The sequence below is a fragment of the Micropterus dolomieu genome, linkage group LG18 (genome assembly GCF_021292245.1).
Source record: "Micropterus dolomieu isolate WLL.071019.BEF.003 ecotype Adirondacks linkage group LG18, ASM2129224v1, whole genome shotgun sequence".
NCBI classification, from domain to species: Eukaryota; Metazoa; Chordata; class Actinopteri; order Centrarchiformes; family Centrarchidae; genus Micropterus; species Micropterus dolomieu.
This window is the reverse complement of record NC_060167.1, coordinates 6,175,393-6,199,309: the sequence shown is the minus strand read 5'-3', so window position 1 is coordinate 6,199,309 and position 23,917 is coordinate 6,175,393. Positions and strand designations below refer to the sequence as shown.

General features: G+C 39.5%; 1 protein-coding gene and 1 long non-coding RNA gene across 2 annotated transcripts in view; one reads left to right on the top strand and one right to left on the bottom strand.

The window, feature by feature from the left end:
- grip2b (glutamate receptor interacting protein 2b) overlaps positions 1-23,917 on the bottom strand; it is a 338,124-nt gene that overhangs the window by 159,084 nt on the left and 155,123 nt on the right. The gene's annotated exons all lie outside the window — the stretch shown is intronic.
- LOC123986996 lies at positions 4,584-14,763 on the top strand. Its single transcript, XR_006829035.1, has 3 exons — positions 4,584-4,786; positions 9,391-9,469; positions 14,703-14,763. It is a non-coding gene; the product is annotated as an uncharacterized LOC123986996 (long non-coding RNA).

Genomic DNA, 23,917 nt, shown 5'->3' with positions numbered 1-23,917 from the left:
CCGTCGGGCCACTCTGCCATAAAGCCCCGATTGGTGGATTGCTGCAGTGATGGTTGACTTACTACAACTTTCTCCCATCTCCCGACTGCATCTCTGGAGCTCAGCCACAGTGACCTTTGGGTTCTTCTTTACCTCTCTCACCAAGGCTCTTCTCCCCAGATAGCTCAGTTTGGCCGGACGGCCAGCTCTAGGAAGGGTTCTGGTCGTCCCAAACGTCTTCCATTTGAGAATTATGGAGGCCACTGTGCTCTTAGGAACCTTAAGTGCAGCAGAAATTTTTTTGTAACCTTGGCCAAATCTGTGCCTTGCCACAATTCTGTCTCTGAGCTCTTCGGGCAGTTCCTTTGACCTCATGATTCTCATTTGCTCTGACATGCACTGTGAGCTGTAAGGTCTTATAGACAGGTGTGTGGCTTTCCTAATCAAGTCCAATCAGTATAATCAAACACAGCTGGACTCAAATGAAGGTGTAGAACCATCTCAAGGATGATCAGAAGAAATAGACAGCACCTGAGTTAAATATGAGTGTCACAGCAAAGGGTCTGAATACTTATGACCATGTGATATTTCAGTTTATCTTTTTTTAATAAATTTGCAAAAATTTCTTTTTTTTCTGTCAAGATGGGGTGCTGAGTGTACATTACTGAGAAATAAAATGAACTTTTTTGATTTTTGGAAAATGGCTGCAATGAAACAAAGGGGTCTGAATACTTTCCGTACCCACTGTATGTTGCCAACCGAGTGACTCGCATCTGCAACTCTACATCCGGTGCAGTGGCATTATGGGCCTTTCAGACAGACTGCAACGACCGCACTGCTGCGCTGTGAAATGGCTTGCGCACTGTAATGGTGCTTGCTTTAGTTGTAATTGTTCTCACTGTGCAGCGTGAAATCTTCAAAGAAGAATACAGATGTCTTGAAATGACGCAGGCCTTGCCAAAGCACAGTCCACTCAAAAAGTTCAACCCTATCATTGATGAAGATGGATTACTCAAGGTTGGTGGTCGTCTGGCGCCTGCATGTGTGACAAAAGAAGAGAAGCAACCACTTATAATCCCCCATACACATCACATTGCCACTCTTTTGGTGAGATACTACCAAGAGATGGTGGCACACCAGGGACGTCTTATCACAGAGGGAGCAATCAGAGCTGCATGATTGTGGATCATTGGAGGCAAAGTCTCATCAGTTATATACAAATGTGTCATCAGTGGTAGGCTCAGAGGAACATTACAGATTCAGAGAATGGCAGACTTAACAGCTGACAGACTCTCTCCAATGCCACCCTACACCAACGTGGGTCTTGACGTTGTTGGTCCATGGATGGTAATGACACGTCGCACAAGAGGAGGCAGTGCTGACAGTAAAAGGTGGGTGGTGCTTTTCACATGTATGGCAACAAGAGCTGTGCACAGTGAGTTGGTTGAATCCATGTCCACGTCCAGCTTTATAAATGCAATGAGAAGATTTTTCTCTGTATGTAGACCTGCAAAACTAATTTTATTGGTGCATGTAAAGAGTTGAAAATCAACCACAATGACGATGTGATGTGATACATAAATAATAAGAAGAAAGGTTACGCCTTGAGTTTATCGGAGGACTTCACACTGTTAGCTAACTGTCTAGCATTGAAAAATATGCAGGACAGTAAAACACTGCTTTATTTTCCGTGATGATTATGCCAATATGCCGGTAATGCTGTGGAGCCGAAAAACGGTTTGATTTGATCCGCCTCAGAGCTGGGAACATTGGTAGTAACACAGCAGCTAGAGGAACATGACTGTGTGAAAAGCCCCAGCCGGCATGCCAGTGTTTCCGAGCACACACCTAATTGCAGTCTTAAAACCGCACCGCTAGTGGCCACTAAAAACTACATATTACCCATTTAAATCAAACCCCAATTAAGAAAAATAACTTTCGTTTGAGGTCTGTGAAGATTCTCACTCATCCAGGTTATAGTTATCCAAAGAAGGTTCAAGTCAAGAGCAACTGGACTTGGTTGAAGATGGTTTGAAAGAGGTGTCAAGGAATCCATCTACACCCAGGTTGCGAAGCCGTCGCTGAACAGACGAGAGGGTCTACGCCACCACTTATCCCCCACTCACAATGCGGTCCTTTCATCACTTCCCAGGAAACTCAACATATGTAACCTATTGGCCTCAGGTGAGGATACCAACGATGGTCGTCCTAACGACCATAACGACTGTCGTTACAATAGCCAGGAACACTAACGAACCAGCGGTATCAACGATCCTGGCAAACAACCCCACTGAGGTTAAATAGCTTAGTTTCCATACCAGTCAGTCAGAACTGAAGAAGTCCATTGGATGAGGGACGAAACGTCTTCTAGTATCTTCAACCAAGTCCACTTGCCCTTGACTTTAACCTTCTTTGGATAATTTTAGCTTGGGCTTATTGCAACTGCAGTGAAACCAAATGTTTTTTGTTTTTTTTGTTTTTTTTCTAAATGTGGGCTTGAATCTGGTCTATGACAGGAAACACACGCCTCTCTCAATAACCATTTTACCCCTTTAATTGGTTATAAGGCAAGACAATTTATTACTTCATCATTTGTCAAACAGAAATTGCCTTAACCTGAAATATAGCCATAATGTTTCCTTTTGTCCACCTGGCCACATCACAAATGACCACACTGACCAAAGCAAATGGAAGCTTGTGAGCTTGTGGTTGTAACTAACCCCATTGTCTATCCAACACAGGGCACACGTCTAAGCACACTAACTCCTCTGTGTGAAGCTCCTTCCACAATGAGGCCAAAACAGGACAGAAGACCATGGGAAATGAAGCATGGCTAATTCTATTAGCACGGGGACACAAACAATCTGTGAGGAATCAAAGAAGAAGGAAACATAATCCCAGTGGACCCACTTCCTGCTGCATTCCTGCACTTGATATCCAAACACACACACACACACAACCTCAAGGCCTGGAGATGGTTTCATCTAGTGAGGTTCAAGTAGTCCATATTTTCCATATATCACATTAGTGTCAATCTCTCTGCCCCAGTCACTCTTTTCTTTCTTTAATTCTATTCTTTTTTTCTTATTCAGCTTTTCGGCTGTTCTGTGCCTCAGTCTATGGGGAAAGGCCGGGCACAAAGCTCTCTCGCTGAGGGACCCTTATGGGACAAAGCTGGCTTTCTGGGCTTTCTGCATATATGCATGCCATGCAACACAATGAGGCCTTTATTAGAGTAGCCAGCACTTTTGAGCTGGAGCGGCAGGGATGAGGCAGGGAAAGCTGTGACTGATACTGGGCGCTAGTGTGTGTGTGTGTGTGCACTTCCCACCTCATGCCCATGCATGCATGTGTGTCACAGAGGTGTAAAGTGGAGGCTCTCACGCTTACTTCTTCAGTCAACTAATCAATCTCTGCCCATCCAAAGTTTATTCTCAGAGACAGATTTCTTATGCCATATGGTGTCACACAGTAGATACATGGAAAACGTGTGAGCTTTTCAGAATCTTCAGCCTCCTGTCGTCATACATCTGCATCTAAAGCAGGCAAAACAACATGCTGTGGCCTGTAGCTGCAATCAAAAAACTGCTTTGAGCAAACCCTCAAACAGTGTATCTCTGTGCACTTGACTAACTTTACAATACAGAAATCAGGCCTCTAGACTGAGCGCCTCTGCGTGTGTGCGTGCATGTGTGCAAGTGTATGTAGTGTGCACTTGTGTGCGTGTGTGTTTGTGTTGAGAGAGAGAGGACTGTGATTTAATCATGCGTGAAGAGGATTTTCTGTTCAATAGGAGCTGCACACTTGCATACTTGCATTCTAATGACTACATGTGCATAATCATACAACCAAGTAACGATGCACAGATGTGGATGTACACGCACTAACACACACACACACACACATCTCTGAGTGCCACTGTTTCTGATGGAAAAAAGGGGGAAACGGGGGGAGAGAGAGAGACACCTAACTTGTAGATAATATAGTGTAAGTGTGTGGTTGCCACGTATCATGCATCACATCAGTGTGATAGATGATAAAGGCTTCAGATGGACAGTTCTAGTCACAGCTGTAAGGGTGTTTGGATATGGTATATTGCTACCATTCAACCATGCAGCCAGTGTCAGGTTTTTCAAATATGCCTGAACAAGATGAAGCATGGACAGCACTGCTCTCACAGTTTTTCTTCACTACTGACATCATGAAGTGTAATACTGTGTTAAAGCATCAGAGCTTGCATAAAATAAAAAAAGGATGTGAAATTCGGTCTATCTCATTATATATGTTTTGAGTCAGGTTGCAAAGACAGATGGATGCAGATGGATTCTGTACATCACTCTGCACCTCACACACACGTAAAACATTCATCTGGAATCGTCTCTCTCTCTTTTTTCTCACTCTCTCTCCTCTCTTTCTTCACTCAGTAAAGCTGGAGTTGTTGTTCTGAGTGGTAAACATGTGCTAAGGGGTGGGGGGGTGAATGGCTAAGTTTTCTTTTTATCCAATAAAAATGTCTCCTTGCCAGATCGATTGTTGTTGCTAGGAGACTGAAGCATCCTTTGGCAGCAAGGGGCTACAGCTCTCCACGTCTGTTGTTTCCCTCCCCATCTCTTTCTCTCTCTTTTTCTCTCTCTCACACGCACGCACGCGCGCTCACACGCACACATCCATGGAGCTGGCGCGCAGAGCAGTGGCGCCCATCCTCTCTCTCTCAGTGCGACTCCTCCGAGGGATCAGGAGTAGACTAAGTCAAACTTCCAGCAGCTTAAGATTTGTGCGCAACCTTTAAGAGGTCCAAGTCGTCAAGGTAGGTCAAATATAACATTTTCCTTTCTGGTGGGCAAGTGTGTTGCAGTCTTAGATTTTCGGGTTAGTCGACAGAGTGCAGTGAAAAATTGTCAGTCCGGGACCGTTCGAGCGCACGTCAGCCAATCCTACGGTGGGGAACAATTTGCTTTGAACTTTGCGCAGGATTTAAACACCCAGTTGTACTGCGTAAATGTGGTACCCTGTGTATTTCTTTTAATCAGATGCTCGTACTGATCGCGGGCTGTGATAAAGAAAAAAGCCCTTGTAGCTAGTCTCTGCAGCAGATGCATGATAAAGATACAGAAGGTGAAACAAAGAGTATCTGCAGTTGCGTATTTTATGCTGCCTGGAGAAGTTATTTAGGTTCAAACAGACCGCACTAAGGCATGTCCCGCGGCTTTAAGCTTTCTGGGGAAAAGATGGGTGCGTAGTGCGTCTCTGTAAACAGGCGTACAGGTGGATCTGATAGCCGCATCTGGTCACTGCTTATCGGTGACACGACTTTCCCTTCGCAGCCACTTCACGGCTTGCGCCAGAGGAGAGACGCGTGGACCCGTACTAACGGTACAGCATGACCAACACCTCCATGTCCATATCAGATGTATACGGACACAGACTTTGGACCAGCAGTTTCATCATTTCCACTGGCAGTCAAGCTTTGCGGTGTGATAGAACTTAGACTTGGATGAGCATATTCCTGCATTAAAAGCCACATGTTGTTCCTCCCCAAAATAATTTTAGCTTGCACTCCAACTCCAAATAATATATTTGAATTCTGAAGACCAGCGAAAAATGCAGGCAGGTGTGTCTTTGTAACGCTCAACAGTAAGCTTATAGATTTTGTACATAGTGTTCAATTGTGTTCTTTTTTAAAGAAATACATTTATACATGCTTATATGTTAGTATCTCCTTAGTGATCACAACTGGCAAGGATTTTATGCACACCTCAGAAGGTGTGAAGACACCATATTTCCTACCAAACACCACCCATAATAAAGTCTACATTGATGTGCCCAGCAGCCACTGAATAACTTTGGCTAGGGTTTAATGCACATTGTTTCTTTGTTCCTACATCAAAAGGTAAAATTGTACTGAAATGTCATGCAGCAGACAAGGATAACTTCACATTCCCGTTTTTGGAGTCACATATTTGCATAGAAAACTGAAATTATATGTTACAAGATTTTACAAAATCATGGTGCTATTTTCCTCTGTAGTAATTACTTACCATGTAACTGTATTGTAATTGCAATATCAACATCAGAGGATAGGGTTACAGTAAGAGTAATGAGAATTTTGAATGAATTCATCTTTATGTGCTCTATTAGAGAGGAGTGAAAGAACAAACATTTACTCAGAGGAGGGGTGTTCAGTGCCTGTGCTGTAGACATCTGAGGCTTGGTCCCATAGTAGACATACAAATAATAGCAATAATAATAATAATAATGCATTTGTTGTGCAGACGTAGGTAACAAAAGAATTGAATGAAGAATTCATGTAATTTTTCTTTTCTTTAGGGGTGGGGTCAACATGTGTGTGCATACATGTACATGTGCGCCTGTGTGTGTAAAATGACAATTACTTCACAGAATAATTTCAGATATTTATGTTTACTATATTTTACAATGTTGAAATCTCTGTATATGCTAGTTGGTTTTTATTACTTTTTGCTCTACTGATGCACTGCACTGTGTTTGTGAGTATACATGAAGATTTCATGTTTTTGTGCACACGTGTGTAACTTGTTGCATAATTCAGTGTAATTTCATACATGTGTTCATTCACACTCACTGATGTACAATATTTACATCAGTGAGTGTCTGTGTGTGTGTTTGGAGGGTCAAATGCTGTGTGGGAGGGAGCCGTAAGTGTGGGTGGGCATTTAAATCTTAAAGACATGTATGTGGCATGTGTGTTACAAGAATGTGCATCTCTGCGCAAGTCAGGGGACAATTGTCTGTCAGTGAATGTATTTGGACTTGAGTTTCAGCATTTTTGTGCCAATAAATGTGCTTAAATGAGCTTGTGTGTGTGTGTGTGTGTGTGTGTGTGTGTGCCCAAATGGTCTTCCACACAGCACCACTCACTGGTCTACATGACTGGTCAAAAGAACCTCATCGTTAACAGTGTTAGCACAGTGCATAGGAAAAGGAAGCTCTTGCAACAGCGATGTCTTCTAGTTTTATTGAATATGTGAATTGGCTGAGGAGTTAGTATGTGTGGATGTAAGTGTAGGATTTGGAAGCGTAAGCAGTGCTGATTGTAGATCATCATGGGGTAATGGTTTTCCTGATAGTCTCCGATTATTGATTTTTATCTGTTTAGCGATGTGTTTGATAAATCAGACAACTTTAAATGAAAAGCTTTGTCCAAACAGAACCTGGCAATCTGTTTCATCATAACACAGTAAGAAAAGTTCAGTGATGTCTTGTTGGCTACACACAGCCCAAATTTAAATCCTGAGTTAAAGTTAAGCAAGGAGAACAGTCAGTTCTAGCCACAAAAAACGTGAAGGCCACATGTTTCTGTGCAAGGGAGCTCTCTGTACACAGACATTAACATACTAATCTTTTGAGAATGAAATAGGAAAACTAACTGTAATTGGTTCGCTGTTTTATCATTTACGGAGCAGAGTGGCAACCATGGTCAGCTCGAATTCATGTCAGTTGCAGTCAATGCTAATGGTGACTTGTTTTCACATTTGAAAAAACATGTCCAATTATTTGTAGACATTTTTGACAGCACACTTTGTACCTTGCAAATGCTTTGTAAGGCACTTAAACATATGTAAACACACTCACATTGTGCATCATGACTGAGTTGGAGGTGTGTTTAGCTATTTATTGGTGAAAATATCAGTGTCTGGAACGTACATTAATTACTGAGCAAACTTTAGACAGCAAAACAAATTGTGTTATGCTGCGAGAGTGCTTTCTGAAGTTCTCTGGACATTTTGTCACTATTGGAATTCATTTTAACACAAATTGCAGCTGACCACATGTTCCATGAAGGACAAAACATTTTACAGAAACCTTTTAAGCTAACAGGGGTTGATTGATATTTCAAAAAACTCTGGGTGGAGCCCAGAAAATCTTCCATCTTTTTTTTACATTTCTTGGATGTGGCCACTGGTAGTGCTTCAATTTACACATCTTTCTCTGAGGTGTGTTACAACTAGAGGATAGAGTAATTTATCTAAACCTCTCAGAGCATATGGTACTTCATGTGCAGAAGCTCTGGCAAGAAGGTGGCATGGTCACTTCATCCAGATAAAAGTATGTAATGGATCAATGTAAGGACCAACATAATGCCCCATACCAATTATACTACTATTGATGGGATTATCATGTGAGTATATGTATATTGTTAACATTCGGAAAGCATATTTTTAGCATATGAGGTGTGTTAGAAATGTGTTACACCATTTAACTGTATAATTTCATATACAATGATATATTTTATTTTTGCAGTCCTTAAGATGTTATCAGTGTCGTCTGAAGTACAGTAATTAAAAGTAGATTTAAATATTTACCTGACTTAAGCTGTACTTTGGTATACTTATTGAAAGCATGCTACTTTAGAGTAAACCTGTATAAGTGCTTGAGTCTATGTGCTACTTTTAATAGTTAATTTTTACTCAGTGTACTCTAATTAATTATTACTACTGTAACTTAATTCTGAAGATTTGTACTTCAGCTATGAACCTGTGGTACATGAAGTCCTGCTGTTGTTGAGGATTTTTTAGCTACCCTTTAGTATGGTTGTTACTTGGTTAGGGTTGAAATATTAATTTCATTCACTATATTTCATGTAGTACTATATAGTAGCATATTGAAAAGTACTGAAACTTTTGCTTACCTTAAAACCACTACGTGCAGAAACTGCATCTTTCAAATTTTAAGCAACTGGTGCAGTCTTTGGGTTGCCATCAGCCAGTCATCACGGTAGTGCCGCGCTGTGAAATGAGTTTCAGATTCTATACATAGTGCCTTCTGTAGTTTTTAATGCTGTCTATACAAAGGTATGTGTGTAAATATGCTGGTAAGTACATGAAGATTCATGAGCCCACAATGCATATGTAATCAATTAATAATAATTTATCTATCACTATTACTTAATAATAAAGTATTCATGAGATAATGTATCTGTTCAGCATTTAAAATGTTTTGCAAGAACATTTAGCAAATGTTTACAGATGCCTAGTAAAACAAGGCAAATATACAAAAACAATGTTGTGCATACTTTGGACACTTACACTGAATTACCATTGGTGATTCTGTTCCCTATTTCACATTTATAATCAATTTTATAAGTTAGCAGTGTGTTCTAAGAGTGTTTCTATGAATACTGTTGAAGCTCTACAGGTGTTTCTGAGAACAGCATGTAAGAGCTTCTTAATGTTGCTGTCCATGGTGCTGAATTCATTTAAAAGTAACATGAATGATTTAACCCTTTGGTAGCAGGTTTTACATACATTATGCAATTAACATCACATTAAACACTGTCCTTAGAATGGTCACACTGACTACATTATAAAAACTGGATGATGAATTGACCTTTTTCAGTCTATTGTTTCTTGTTCTTTTTCATGTGTTTACCAGTGCTGAAGACCAGGAGGTGGAAACATGGGATATAATGTCAGCAGAGTCAAGAGGAGTCTAATACACTAAAAAAAAACTGGTAGGTAATAGATCATAATTACACCTCACTGTCACATTAACGTCATCAGGAACATTTTTGTCCTTCACGCAATGTAAAAAAAGATTCATCCATAATGATACAATCATCTTTATCTGTGCGACTCACACCATCCATATGAAATGGTAAGGGTTTCACTTTGTTGTGACCTCTTTCCAAAATGAATTAGAACGTTCAACTTCCTGACAAGCAATTATGTGTTATACACCAGTACTGTTCATGCACTGATAAGGCTTTTATGCTCAAACGTGCCATTCCTAAGTTTTTTACCTTTCACAGCAGCATCAAGGATTCAGCCAAATGTTCATACCAACCCGGTTTAAAGGAGCACTCCACCAGTTTAGAAAGATGTTGGAATTTGAAAGAGTCTAAGAAATTTAATAACATTTTTGGATTTACTGAGGACTTAATATGATTTAGATGGCATAATTGGATGTAAGACAGTACATGGAAAATTATATAGTGGCATATAACAGCTCTGCAACAGTGGCCTAAAATGCCAGCTTGTTGTAGAGGAATTGAAGAAAAAGTTAAAGAAGAGTTAAGACAAAAAACGTGTTGTTGCTGTTATAAACGTGATAATAAAAAAGCTTGACTCCCATGGTGCTCTGTACATTGTCAAACAGAGGAGCAATGAAAGACTTATTATTACCTACAAGTAATGCTGCAAAATAGTCTGGCTACAGTATATTTACTAGGGCACTGTTATATAAAATAAACTATTGATATTGTGATATATAGCTGAAATTGCCAGGAGGATCTCTACATTTTCAGTTAAAGCAACAGGTATATGTGGTCTGTTGTAGCTGTCCTGCAAAAGATCTCCATGTTAATTAACTAGGGAAGCATGTGCTGAAACTCTGATCAATCCATGATGCCACTGCAAGTGTTGAAAAGTGTTTTTGTTAATCACATCTCTGAACAATAAGATTCACTACAAGGGACTATGTCTTTCATTCTGATCATGAAGGCTCCCTGAAGTTCTTCAAGTTTTTTTTATTTTTTGTATTACTACTGTTGCTCCGCTCCACATGTTTCTTACACTGTTATGCTCTACTGAGGAAACAGGGAAGGGTCTGGAAATCACTGCTGCTTCCCACAGCTCACCTCTCATCAGCAACAAGAGTCACAACACAAAATGAGGTGCACACACATACACACACATTGTTAGCGCTGTCTGTTCACTGACATCCATCCTTCCCTACATGAGCAGACATTCACACTCAAAATACATACACTCAGGGGATGAGGCAGTGAAAGGGCAGTGGGATGTACAGCTGTGATGGTGTGTCTCAGAGAGAGATCTGACTCTTTAATAATTGATGAGCATGAGGAGGGAAGCAGTGGCAGTGTGTGCGTGTGTGGGTAAGGGTAAGTCTCCAGGAAATGAATGTAACACTATGTAGTGTCCCCAAAAGTGACATAAGTAAAAATGTGTGTGTATGTGTGTGTGTGAGATGGATAGTAAAATGTGTCTCACTGATACACAGTGGCCACTGTCAATACAAAGTGAGATCCTGAAAGTTACAGAGTACAGGTAACTCAGCAGCAACACGCCCAGAAACATTTAATTGACAAAGTTATATCTGGTGACAGCTGTTTTAACTGACTTTGGTGAAACAGTTGAGAAATCTAATAATCTAAATTTTGAGATGAGCGATCAAAAAATTTAAAATAACAATACAAACCTGTGCATATATGAGTTATATTGTTACATATCCTATTTGGCGGTGGTGTTGGTTTTATACTTGTGTGAGAGTTTTAGTGATATTACACCAAACAAATTAAGGGTTAGGATGCTCACTTACTATCTTACTTTTTTTTTTTATTTATTGTTTCAGGCCCAAGGCTATGCAGATGCATAAAGCTCTTCACTACAACTTGTATGTATAAACATATGTGTTAAAAACAGTCCAGACATTAGCGCTGCGTTTCAGTTGAAACTCTTTGCTTTTGTTTTGTTTGTTTCTTTTGTCATTAATATGTTAAATGTTTTTTTTTTTTTTTTGAGATACACTAACACAAGACAACAGAAAATGAATGACAACTTAGATGCAATTTTCTAAAGAAATTATACACACACATCCTATTGGAAAATGCCAGACAACACGGTTTTGTCACTTTGACAGATGAAACGCTAGGCCATGTGTTTCAATACAATAGGTTGAGCTTGTTGCGCTGCGCTGCAGAAGGAGCAATCACTATCTTAATTATGATGGCAAATCCAGGGCTAATGCGGGAGAGCAAATCGAAAAGTTAGTACATTACTTGCATTCTGATAATTAGTGAGGAATGACTGCAGTAATTGTTTTTTTTACACATCACCACCTAACCTGAATCAACCAAAACCAACCAACATTATTTCTACCCAAGAGTCTTGTGTCTCTGCCCAAACCAATTATATTTAGTCTTCTAAGTTTCTATGGTATTGTGTGGCCAATCCTCGTCATTACTCTCTACCTGTCAATTGTAAAGCTCTGTACAACTCATGTATCGACCGCAGTGACGACAGGCTGGCGGGGTGTGAAAGTGAATTAAGTGGGATGCAGCACCACCCAACCCATGTAGAGGTTGACTGATGCTTCGTGATGACTCCCAGGGTCATTACATGTCAGTTAAGTTGATAGATGCCATCCACAGAGAGGTAATTCTCCTTCTGACAGACCCAACCCCCTCTACAGTGATGAAATGCGGATCTGATAAATGCTTTTACACATTTCCATGACCCTGTTTTTTAGGCTGCCATTTTTAATCATGCCATGTCAGATGAGCTGAGGGCCAGACTGTGAAGAGAGACAACTGACTGAAAGTCATTTGGAAGATTTAACAGATACATAAAATTATTTATTGATATTTCATAACACTGGATGTTAACCATCTCTCAATTATTTTTCAATTTTAGTCAATAATTCAATTCTATTCAATTCAATTTTATTTATATAGCACCAAATCACAACAAAAGTTATCTCACAGCGCTTTTCATAAAAGAGCAGGTCTAGATCATACTCTATGATGCAATACAATAAAATGCCAGAGGAATATTAAAGCAATATCCATCACAATTTCCCAGAGGCTGAGGTGATACTTGGGGTGGTGATGGCGCAATGGATAAGATGCCTGCCTTTGGTGGGAGAGACCTGGATTCAATCCCCCACTGTGACCCATCCACCATTGTGTCTCTGAGCAAGATACTTAACCCCTAGTTGCTCCAGAGGCGTGCGACCTCTGACATATATAGCAATTGTAAGTCGCTTTGGATAACAGCGTCAGCCAGATGAGTAAATGATATTTCAAATAGCTTGTTTTGTGCGCCCAATAGTCCAAAATCCAAATGCATTCAATTTACAATGATAAAAACAGAAAATCCACATATTTAAGTTGTTTGGCATTTATCCTTGATGGATGATGAAATTGAAATGTAATCAAAATTATTTATTAATTGTCTGTGAATTATTGCAGTTAATTAACAGTCCTCATTTTTTGGAGGTCTCACTGTAGGGAAATGTTCTGTGCAGAATAGTCCACAATTCTCCCGCTGTAGACTTTATGCGGTGCTTAAAGGTTAAAAGCTCTTTTAGTAGAGAATCCCGATGGAGTACCCTCTGCACACGAGAGCACTGTTTAGTTTGTCTGCCCCTGAAGCGCACCACTTCATGTATGGGTTAAATCCAATTTTCATTATAAATTTACTTCTTCATCTATTACAGTATGTGAATTGCACCCTACAAAAAATGGAAATGCGTTTTTTTTTGTTAAGCAAAGATCAGTGGTATATATTTCAGCTGTCTGTAAGATCCAGGAAATCCATTTCTATGCTTCTAACATGATAAGGCCTTTAACCTTTGAACCTAATGCAGGTCACGAAATGAACTGATTAGTCTGGTTTCTACATGACTTTGTGAGCGGAACATTGATAGTCATCTGAGATCTGAGTACCTGATTGTTGATTTTCTATTGGTAATTAGTAATACAAGTAGTTTAACCAAAGTAAACCATTGTCACCCTACACAGAAGTACATACATTCCAGATCCTTTTTTCAGTGCCTGGACAGAACCTACACTTTTTTTCACCACATGTGCTTGCTTTAAAATGATCGAGCGAAGTACATAATGTCTCGCTGGCTGTTTGGCTGTTTTGTGATATGTTACTGTCCTATTTATGGATCATCAGTCATTCCTGCCTAAAATGCACTTTGTAAATAATTAATGGTCACAGCCCATTGCACCCGTTAGACTGTCAGAAGTCCAGGACACCATGTCTACACACACGCACGTAATTGTTATGTGGGTGTCAAAATAAAAGTAGTACACTTCACACCTTTTGAAAAGGTCTACACACACGCTGTCTCCCACAATTCATGTGCCTTCAATTCACATTCCCTCAGTACTAATGAGCAGCACTGGCCATAATCTCTCAAAAAGAGAGGGAGAGATAGAAGGAGACAGAAATGGAAAAAGAGCGAAACACACAAAGTAACTGGATGAATTAACTGATAAATCTTTCATAGTGTGCACATCTAATGAGGGGTCTGTTCTATAACAAAGCTTCTGATACCACACCCCCCAAAAAAAATGTAAGAACTCACACACATGCACATACTGTCTCCCCATACTGTGAGATTCATGTCATTGGTTCAGCTGTGGGTTTTGTGAGGTTCACTATAGACAGATAAACAAGCACATACATACACACACACAAGAACACACACACATAGAGGAAAGAAAACACAGAGAGGGGGCTGGGTTGTGGGGCTATCTCTCCTCTCAGTGTACTGCGGTCCATCGACCCTGCATGGCTGCTCTCAGCTGGATACGTGTCATCCACAGCAGCCCTGCCTGTTAAGGGGAGAGCAAGGGCGGTGGAGGGTGTGAGGGAGCTGGAAATAAATGGGGAGAGTGGATCTCCAGCGAGGAGGCTGAGAGATTGGAGAGGAGGAGAGGAGGAAAGGATGCAGGGGCGATGCCATGCAGGAAACGGGACGAAATACGCAAAAGAGGAGTGTGGTGGTGTGTATGCACCCTACTCACTGACAAGAGATTTGAACAGGGTCAGAGGTGAAATGGGGTTGTCTGTCAGATGTTACTCTAAATCATAGCTCCCAGGGAGATGGGTCAGTAGGCAGCCTCTTCCTTTTTCTGATCCTCTATCCTCTTCTCCTACTGACAGCCAGGCTGTTGTTTACTCACCTCATGTACCCCATCTCTCGTTAATTAGGTGTCTGCGGTGATGTTGCCATGTACCAGCTGCCATCTGCTCTTATCCTTCTTTATTCAGGTAAGACATGTAATGCCTATATGTTATATGTATATGTAATAAGTAAAAATTTATGTTAATATGTTGTTCGTTACTGAATTTACTGGTAGAATCTGGAAGTACATAAGGAGATCAATACCACTCCCATATCTATCCATTAAGTGTAAGGCTACAGCCAGCAGCTGGTTATCTTAGCTTAGCTTAAAGACTGGAAACAGGAGGAAACCAATAGCCGCTTTTCGACAGCGTTTAAAAATGTTGCCCAAACTCTGAACAATCCTTTTAAAGGAACATAGGGTGGTTACATGATTTACAAATCACATGTTGGGCTTATTGCCATAGCTGACAATATGGGGCAGATAATAAAAAAAATATTTCTGGGTACATTTTACTACCCAGTTAAAAACGTTTTTTATTTATGAATGAAGAATACTTAAGATCAAACAAACACTGGCCACACCGTAAGAGACAGAAACATGCAGTATTGTCACATAAGGTCACCACAGGCACCATGCACTAAATATAACCAGCTGTTAACCACAGGAAGCTCTCACATTTGAGGTTTAAGAGTTGAAATTCAACTATTCCAATTTCGCTTTATCCTTTTACAGTCTAATGTTTGTTTTCTAGGTTTGATTTCCTGACTGCATAGGTTCTGAATGTAATGTTGTCCCTAAATCTCAAATCTTGAATGTCTTCTTTCCTATTTTTATGCTTAAGACTGAATTTCCAGCCAATGGCGTTACTTTGTCAAAATAATGTGTTTATTTTGGTTTATTGTATATCTTAAGCAAGTTTCAAGGCCCTAATCCATATTCCATGAACTAACATGATGTGCAGCCAGTGGCCTCCTGAAGGGATTGAAAAATGCATTCATTATCTGATGTAAGCCGTGGCATCCTTTGGAAAATTGTAAAGCAGTATTTTATTTTATATAAGTAGTTTATTTGCTTCCTATTAAAAGGGCTCAAACTTTCTCAACTCAAAAATTCTATGACCTTTCAAATATATGTGATCTATTCATAAGTCAAGTTCACTGTCCCGTACTTTATCCTGTTTGGCAATATTTTCTGAAATAAAGAAAAAGGGACAAAAAGTAGTGAAATAGTTCTTGTTTCATAGTGTGTGTTTTGCTCACCCAGTTGCTCTTGAGACAGAAAGCTGGGGGTTATTATGAAGCAAACATTCAATTTCAGTGGTGTAAAAGTGCTGGTAGATATTACTGTATTTGGCACAATTCTGGGAAAGTGACTTCAAGAGCTGCCACTTACATTAAAGCATACTGTCAAAGTAAGGCACTGAGTTAAACTGTTGTTCAAGTCTCAGCTTCATAAATATACCATTTTATGTGGCACAACACACACTTTTATGTGTATGTACGCAAATGCACACACACTCAAAAAAATTAAAACGCAGCCACATCTGCAGCTTTGTTGCAGTGTTGTCCTCAAAACTGAGCTCATTACATTACAAGTTTCCCTTTGTGTTACTTTCAAAGTGGCCTCTAATAATGATGTAAGTTTGTTTACAGAGTTTATTTCCAGGAATTCTAGCTATTTCAGTGGAATACTGGAAATCATACAAAGAGAGTGTACTTTTTCCCCCAATGCACAAGCATAAACACACACACACACTAGGGATATAAATATTTCATGCACACTATCATTGTCCTTCAAAAAAAAAAAAAACAGGCATGGCTCAAGATATATGTAAAGTAATCTTTAAAAGCCCATATGAGGGTATATCGTACAAATTTTACTTGTGGTGCAGATGGGATATAAGCACTCCAATGCGTACTGTAATAATCATAATCTTTTATCATATCCTGATTCTGTGTGTCTCCTACGTGATTCCTGAACATAATAATTCAGATATCTGTTGGTTGAGAGAGATGGTAGCTAAGACATAGAAATAGTCTGCTTTTAGGTCAACCCCTCAGAGAGGCAGAGGTGCGTGTGTGTGTGTGTGTGTGTGTGTGTGTGTGTGTGTGTGCGTGCATATGTTTGAGTGTGCGCATGTGGGTGGGTGTTTGTCTGGGTGTGTGTGTTTGTTTGTACGTGTGTCATATTACAGAGCAAAGTCGTAAAGGTATGGCAGCCGCCTGCAGAAAAATCTGAGCTGACTGCATCTAAGAGAAGCTTTCATCCTCCTACCTGCCCACCAAAGAGGGGAGACAAGCGTTCTCTCTCTCTCTCTGTCTCTCTCTCTCTCTCTCTCTCTCTCTCTCTCTCTCTCTCTCTCTCGCTCACACACACACACACACACACACACACAAACTAGGCGTTCTTTCATTAATTCACTTAGAGGGGTTTAAAGGGATGATTTTAAGATGCCAGGAGGGTGTTCAAAGTTTCATAACAACATACTGTGTGTGTGTGAGAGCGTGCGTCACTAGTACTCTGTATGAACTAGTTATGAAACAGGCTCTCCAAGTGGGGGTGTGAATTAATCACAATTCAACTTCAAATGACTTACAATTTGCACACGGACACACACAGTCATAACCATAGTGACACATTGTGAGTGACTCATTGATACCTGATTAAAGCTACACAATAAAAAAACTATCTAAATTATTATCCTCTTAAAAGGTGCAGTGTGTGGCGTTAAAAGGTCTCCCTCCAAGAAAAGTGACAATACCAGAGAGAAAGAGAAGGATAAATGACAAAGAGCATGAGAAGTGACTTGCATGAGAAACAAATTGACAAGGTGGAGGTAAAGAATGCCAAGTATGGAGTGGATTTTTTACGTCCCATTAATAACTGTAATTTTAGTTATTTAGTTGAGACCAGAGGGAAAAAATAGGCAGTGTTTCCTTTAAGTCTTAGTCAGTTTCATGTTCACACTGATTTATAATAAATGAACCAAAGACTCATGAAAGTAATTGTGATTAAACAAGACACATCAGATCATAATCAGGATGTGGGCATGTCTTGCTCTTTTAATATCACTGTCCCTATCTCTAGCAGCAAAAAGAAAGATAACGAAAAAGTAGAATTTTCCTAACATTGAGTTCTCCTTTAGAAGGTCCGAAACATGAGCAGCACATGTTGAGATGCATTGGTGCACTGGTTGTGTCACGCGTTGTAAAGCCTGTAAAGCATACATGTTTATAGGACACAAATCTGTCATTAATGTTTCCACCACTTCCTCCTCCTAATTATACAATTACAGCATTGATGTTAATGTCAATTCATGCCTCACACACAGACACACACACACACACAGACACACACACACACACACACACTTTACACAAATGCAGAGACATATGTATTGATAGAGATTTATAAAAGTTTGGAACAAAGCATTTGGGACACAGATTACATTAAACAACAAAGGTAAAGCAACAGCAATCTAGGAAAATATAATGAATAATCAAAAATCACATAATCTGAGATAAGATGGCATTTGAAGTTTGCAGTCTTTAAACAGAATTTGAAGGCGTTTTTAAGCCATTCTTATCAGATATAAGATAATACAGTTTATGTGATTCTATTTAATGGTGTCTGTGAGCTTCCACATGATGAAAAATAATTCACAAGCGTAATGATTTTTGTTGAACTAAGCCAATGTCAATGGGACACCTTCTGATTAACTTTGATTCTGAACATCTCATATTTCTGACTGCATATTCACTTTGCATTTGGTGCAACACCCAGGGAACCAGGCTCATCAAAACAGCCTTGTATCATGTTGGCAAACCACAAGAAACAGGCTCATGACCCATTTTTTGTTTCGACTTTGCTCTAAATTCACTCAAACTTTTCCACCCCTTACTTTGGATGGTGGATTGACTCACTGGATGATTTCACACAGTGACAGGTTATTTGGCCAGGTGAGAGCAATGCCAGATGAACTTGTGGCAGAGCACAGAGATATTTAATGCAGGAATCATTCTTCCTCCAACAACTGAATTAGGGAAAAGTATACAACCAATTCAACCAACAATAGTAAATAACTCTAATATCAAATATTTTCGGTATAAAAATGAGGACATTTAATAGTCAGCAGTTTATCATGCTTGGAAGGCTAGCAGAAGCAACTGAGGTAAATATAGTTTGGATGAAGTGAATTGCATAATTAAAGATGTGCTGAGGAGTGGATTCTGTTAATTCTTAGAACCATTTACAGGGTTAATGAAATATTCAAGTTATTCATCATCAAGTGAAAACGGATTTCTAATAAGAGTGATTCAAATATTGACTCCCCCTGTACTGCCAAAAACTGTAAGCTTGCAGCATGACAGCTTAGTCTAACTAAGTCTAAGATAATTGTGATTCAGGCTAGTTCTCACTGGATTGTAATTTGGTGGGGGGGAGGGAGGAGGGGCACATTTTCCTCTTCTAAGTAGCCAAAAGGGTAAATGTGATGTAAATTGTGTTGACTGAGGGATAAACAGATGCATATTGATGCCACTATAGTGTTATTTTTATGGCATTACTTTTTGCAGCACCAACTATACTTAAGGGTAGTTCAAATTCGCCAAGTAAACATCCTCATTGTGTGAACATTAGAGACAGAAAGCGATCCTTCTGCACCTCTGTTTGAGGAGAGACCAAAGTGGTGATGTGCGGATCAATCCTAAAGTATTGATATTTCTGACACCAACGTTTCCGATACTCATATAAAAGGCTCGATATCTAAACTCATTAATTTGGAGTGAGTGTGTGTATTATCATAAGTATCCTACTGTCACCAGGAAGGTCTAATTATAGGCTACTTGGTTGATAGGAACTACTTTCCCTTCCGCCTGTCAAAGTCATGCTTGCGCTACGGCTCTGTGACAGAGCTTCTTTGAAGTGAGCTGCTGCAGCCCTTTACATTTCCCACGATTGAATACTGACTATAGCTGACTGTACAAACAGTCACATCTGGCTGTATTTTAGCTGTGAAGGTAATAATGACGCAGTGTGTGATGTGTGTGCAAAGACAGCGAAATACTTTACACAACAACTACAATACAACTTTGCTAAACATCTGAGATTAAGTCAAAATAATATGATGTTACGAAGCGGCAGTTCTGAGCAGGATATTTTCATTATAATTAAAGTATATGACAGTATTTGATGTCTTGTCATTATGCAGCTATTATTTTGAATAGGTAAGGCTCCTTATTTCTCTCATAAATACAAAAACGGGAGAGGGAGGTCACATTAAACTATAAATACAATATGTATTGTTATTGGTATCGGCAATACCAGCCTGGGTATTACTTGGTATTGGATTGGAATTAAGTGGTATCGCACATCACCCCATAGGAAAGCAAAATCCAAGATGAGATCTCATAGTTGTTTCCTTCTTTTCTCCTAGACACAAATGAACTGCTTTTAATACCAAGGTGAAACCAAAGGCCTTTTCTCCAACTTCTCAAATTCATCTCAGGAGAAACAACCATATAAAATCTCATTTATGTCTGACTCTGATCAACAAGAGATCTCTAACTGATCTTAAATAAGTCTTATTTAAGTCTCCTGAACATTGGACCATGAGACCAGAGAAAGAGCTCAAAGAAAACTCAGCTATGACTCCTGGGATCTCATGATTCTTCTCTAATATGTCTCAGTTTTCTCATATTGGCCTCAGGAGCAAAAACTCATCTCTGTCTTACTCTGATGAAAAAATTAGATCTCTACAGTATCTTAAATAAGTGTAATTTCAGTCCAGAATGTGGATCAGAAAAAAAGCTCGAAGATATTTTTGGACCCCACTTAGGGGTTATTTTACTCAAGTACTTTACTCACATCAAATGTTGAGGTTGAGTATTTTCTTTTTATGGAGGTTTGTACTTTTACTCCCCTTAATTTCAAATCCTTACTGCATTTATTGTTAATTATCTGTTACAAGTTACTGAGAAAAATAAAATAAATTTGACATTGAAAATAATGCACTTTCAAATGTCATGTTTTCCAATTTGTAGTCACAGCCAGCATAACTGGAACACACAATACTTTGACATGATGTTTAGAGATTAATTCATTAAGGACAGAATGCACGCAAGAACTGAGATACAACATGTATCTGTCATACAGAATGAGCACTTTTACTTTTGATATTTAAGTACATTCACTATGGAATACTTTTATACCTTTTACTTGAGTAGAATTTTGCGGACTTTAAATAAAGGAAAATTGTACTCTGTTTAAAGACAATAAGTACTTTACTATTGATTTGATGCAAGAGCAGGGTTCAAATCCAGCTCAGGGCCTCCAGCATGGTTCTCCAAGCATAGACAGCAATGTAATATAATCAAGCTCACAAACATCAGCTGCTTTTTAGGAGGAATAAGCAAGACATTAATGAACTCAAAAAGATACAATGATGAGATCTCATCTGTTACTTTCATTTATCCTATTGTAATCTCAATTCAGTATCCATTTGTCTTACCCAAGTCTCAAAACCTCAATCTCTCTTCACCTCATCCTTTTCTCCTAAGGGGTTTTAGGAGCAACAATTCAGATTGGAGTGATCTCAAAAAGATACAGTGATAAGATCTCATCTGTGACTTCCAATCTCCTATCGTAATCTCAATTCAGTATCCATTTGTCTTACCCAAGTCTCAAAACCTCAATCTCTCTTCATCTCATCCTTTTCTCCTAAGGGGTCTCAAAATATATCTCAAAAAGATATACTATTGTGATCTTAGTGTTTTCTCAAGAGTTAAAGAAAAGACCATTCTGAGCAAAAGATTTTTCCTCTGGGACTAGACCAAAGAGGTGAGTGGCAACTTGCTTCCATTGTGGCTGTCTGTTTCAAGGTATGGAGTATTAGGGCCACATTGAGGAGTAAAACAAATCAGAGATTATGAGAATAAAGTCGTAATATTATGAGAATAAAGTCATAATGTTACGAGAGTAAAGTCATAATATTACAAGAATAAAGGTGTATTTTTAAACTACATGTTAGGGGAAATATCAGAAGAGCAGCCTGCTGCCTCTATAGGTTAAAATGAGGAACGTGGAGAATCTTGTGAAGTTATACATCAATATAGGTTTCGCAAATAACGAGATACTAAATCTTTTGGCACATCAGCACCAAATTATCATAAGTATCAGGACTTTGAAAAGATGCAAGAAACTGTCTCGATTCTAAAGAAAGAATCACACGGACTTGGAGGAAATTGCCTCTTTTGTGGAAGAGGAAATGGCTGGTAGTGGTCGACTGCAAGGCTATCGTTGGTTACATCGCCGTGCTATTAAAAGGGGTTTCGTGGTTTCTCAAGAAACCTATACTGAATTATAACTTCACAAAATTCTCCACGTTCCTCATTTTAACACATGGAGGCGGCAGGCTGCTCTCTAGCTTAAAAATACAACTTTATTCTGGTAATATTATGAGTTTATTCTCGTAATCATTGTTCAAAAAGGCTTTCAAACTAGAAACGAAAAGAACCATGGTTCAGTTTGATACGGACCGATACTACAACTTTCGTCTGTTTGGTCCTGACCGTGGAGGTTTCACACCTGTAATTTTGGTTTGGATCAAACTGAAAAGTCTGAATGTCCGGACCATAGGAGGTAGGTGTGAAAGCCCCTTAACTCTTAGCATAAAGTAAATAAGTGAATTTTTTCAAAATAGCAAACTATTCCTTTAATCTTGTGCAATCATGTCTGTAATGCTGGCTGGTTTTTATGCCAATCTTCCAGACCATAATACATCAACAAAACTGAAAATTACTACAATGTCACTAAACACAGATTATTCAATAATATTGTACGTATGTGTAAATCCTAAAGATGCCACATGTAGCACAGAAATGAGTGGAAAATACTTAACTTGCAGGTAAATCTAGTTCACAGAGAATAAGGGTTAAGTTTCCTAAAAAGAAAACTAGATGGTTGTGTAACTCTATGCTGAAGTGCAACATTCCCAACTATTTTCCAAAACCTCAAAAAGACAACATTACATAATGACTAACAAAAGGCTTACTGTTTTACTCACATGGCTTTATTTTACACAAATTATTGTCTCTTCCCTCCCTTGTCAGTCAATCTCTCCCACTCCCTTTCTTGGCTTTTGTTTTCCTGCCCCATCCTCAGCCGTCTTGTCAAGCAATGATCTCAGTCTAACGAATAGGTTGAACTCTAAGTGCTAAATAATAATGTAGTGCAAACTAGAATGAAATGAAGAAGTGACAGGCTAGGGTGATGCTAGACACCTTGGATACATTTGCATGACGTTTCCTGAGGCAGATTTAGACATGATACAAAACGGAAAATCTGTGGAACTAATTAATGTCAAACAACATCTTGCCAGTAGCTTTGTGAATGTGACAGTTGACTCAATGGACGATTCAGACGGGTAGGCATGGTGTACATGCAGACAAAATGTGTACAGTTTCAAGGGGGGGGCATCGAGCGAAAAAGCAGGGTACGCCCTGGACAGGTCGCCTAAGGACAATTTTGGAGACTCTCTTTGGATGGTGGGAGGAAGCCAGAGGACCTGGAGAGAACGAGAGAACCCATGTGGACAACATGCAAACTCCACAGAGAAAGGCTGGCACAAAAAGGGTTTGAACCCACAAACTTCTTGCTGTGAGGCAACAGTGCTAACCACTGCAGCACCACGCCGCCCCTGGGCAAACCAGGGTCCGTTTAATCAAACCATACAGGTTAGGAGTGAAAGCATCCTTACATACAGGGTAATTTGGGACTGGAGCAGTGGTGCAGATGTCCCACTCTATGTTGCAAACTGGGTGTACATTTCACTCTGCTGTTAGTTGTTTAAAGTAGAAAAAAATAACTCATTAGTTCAAAGATATTGGACATTTGCTTTGTACCAATTCTACAGTGAAATAGTGAGGACGAACTTTCTGCAGGGCTGCTGCAGGAGAGATTCTAAATGCATGAAGTAGTACACTTGGCTGTAATAGAGCATTTGTACCGTTGATGAGTCAAGTCAGAGCTGAGGTGACTTGTATAAGAGTCTACCTCTGCACTGCATCACAGAAAAAATGAGTCGATTAGTCACAGACACACATGCACGCACACGTATTCCAGTAAGGGTATTTTTTACCAACAGAGGAAAGGGGGCAGAAAGAGAGATGGTGGGAATAGGAAATGAGATGGGAGGGTAATGGTAAAGTTAGGAAGAAGAGAGGGAGAGCGGGGAAGCGAAAAAACGGGAGTAGAAATTATAGCTGTGAACTGCAGAGCAAACACTTTCTCTCTGTCGGT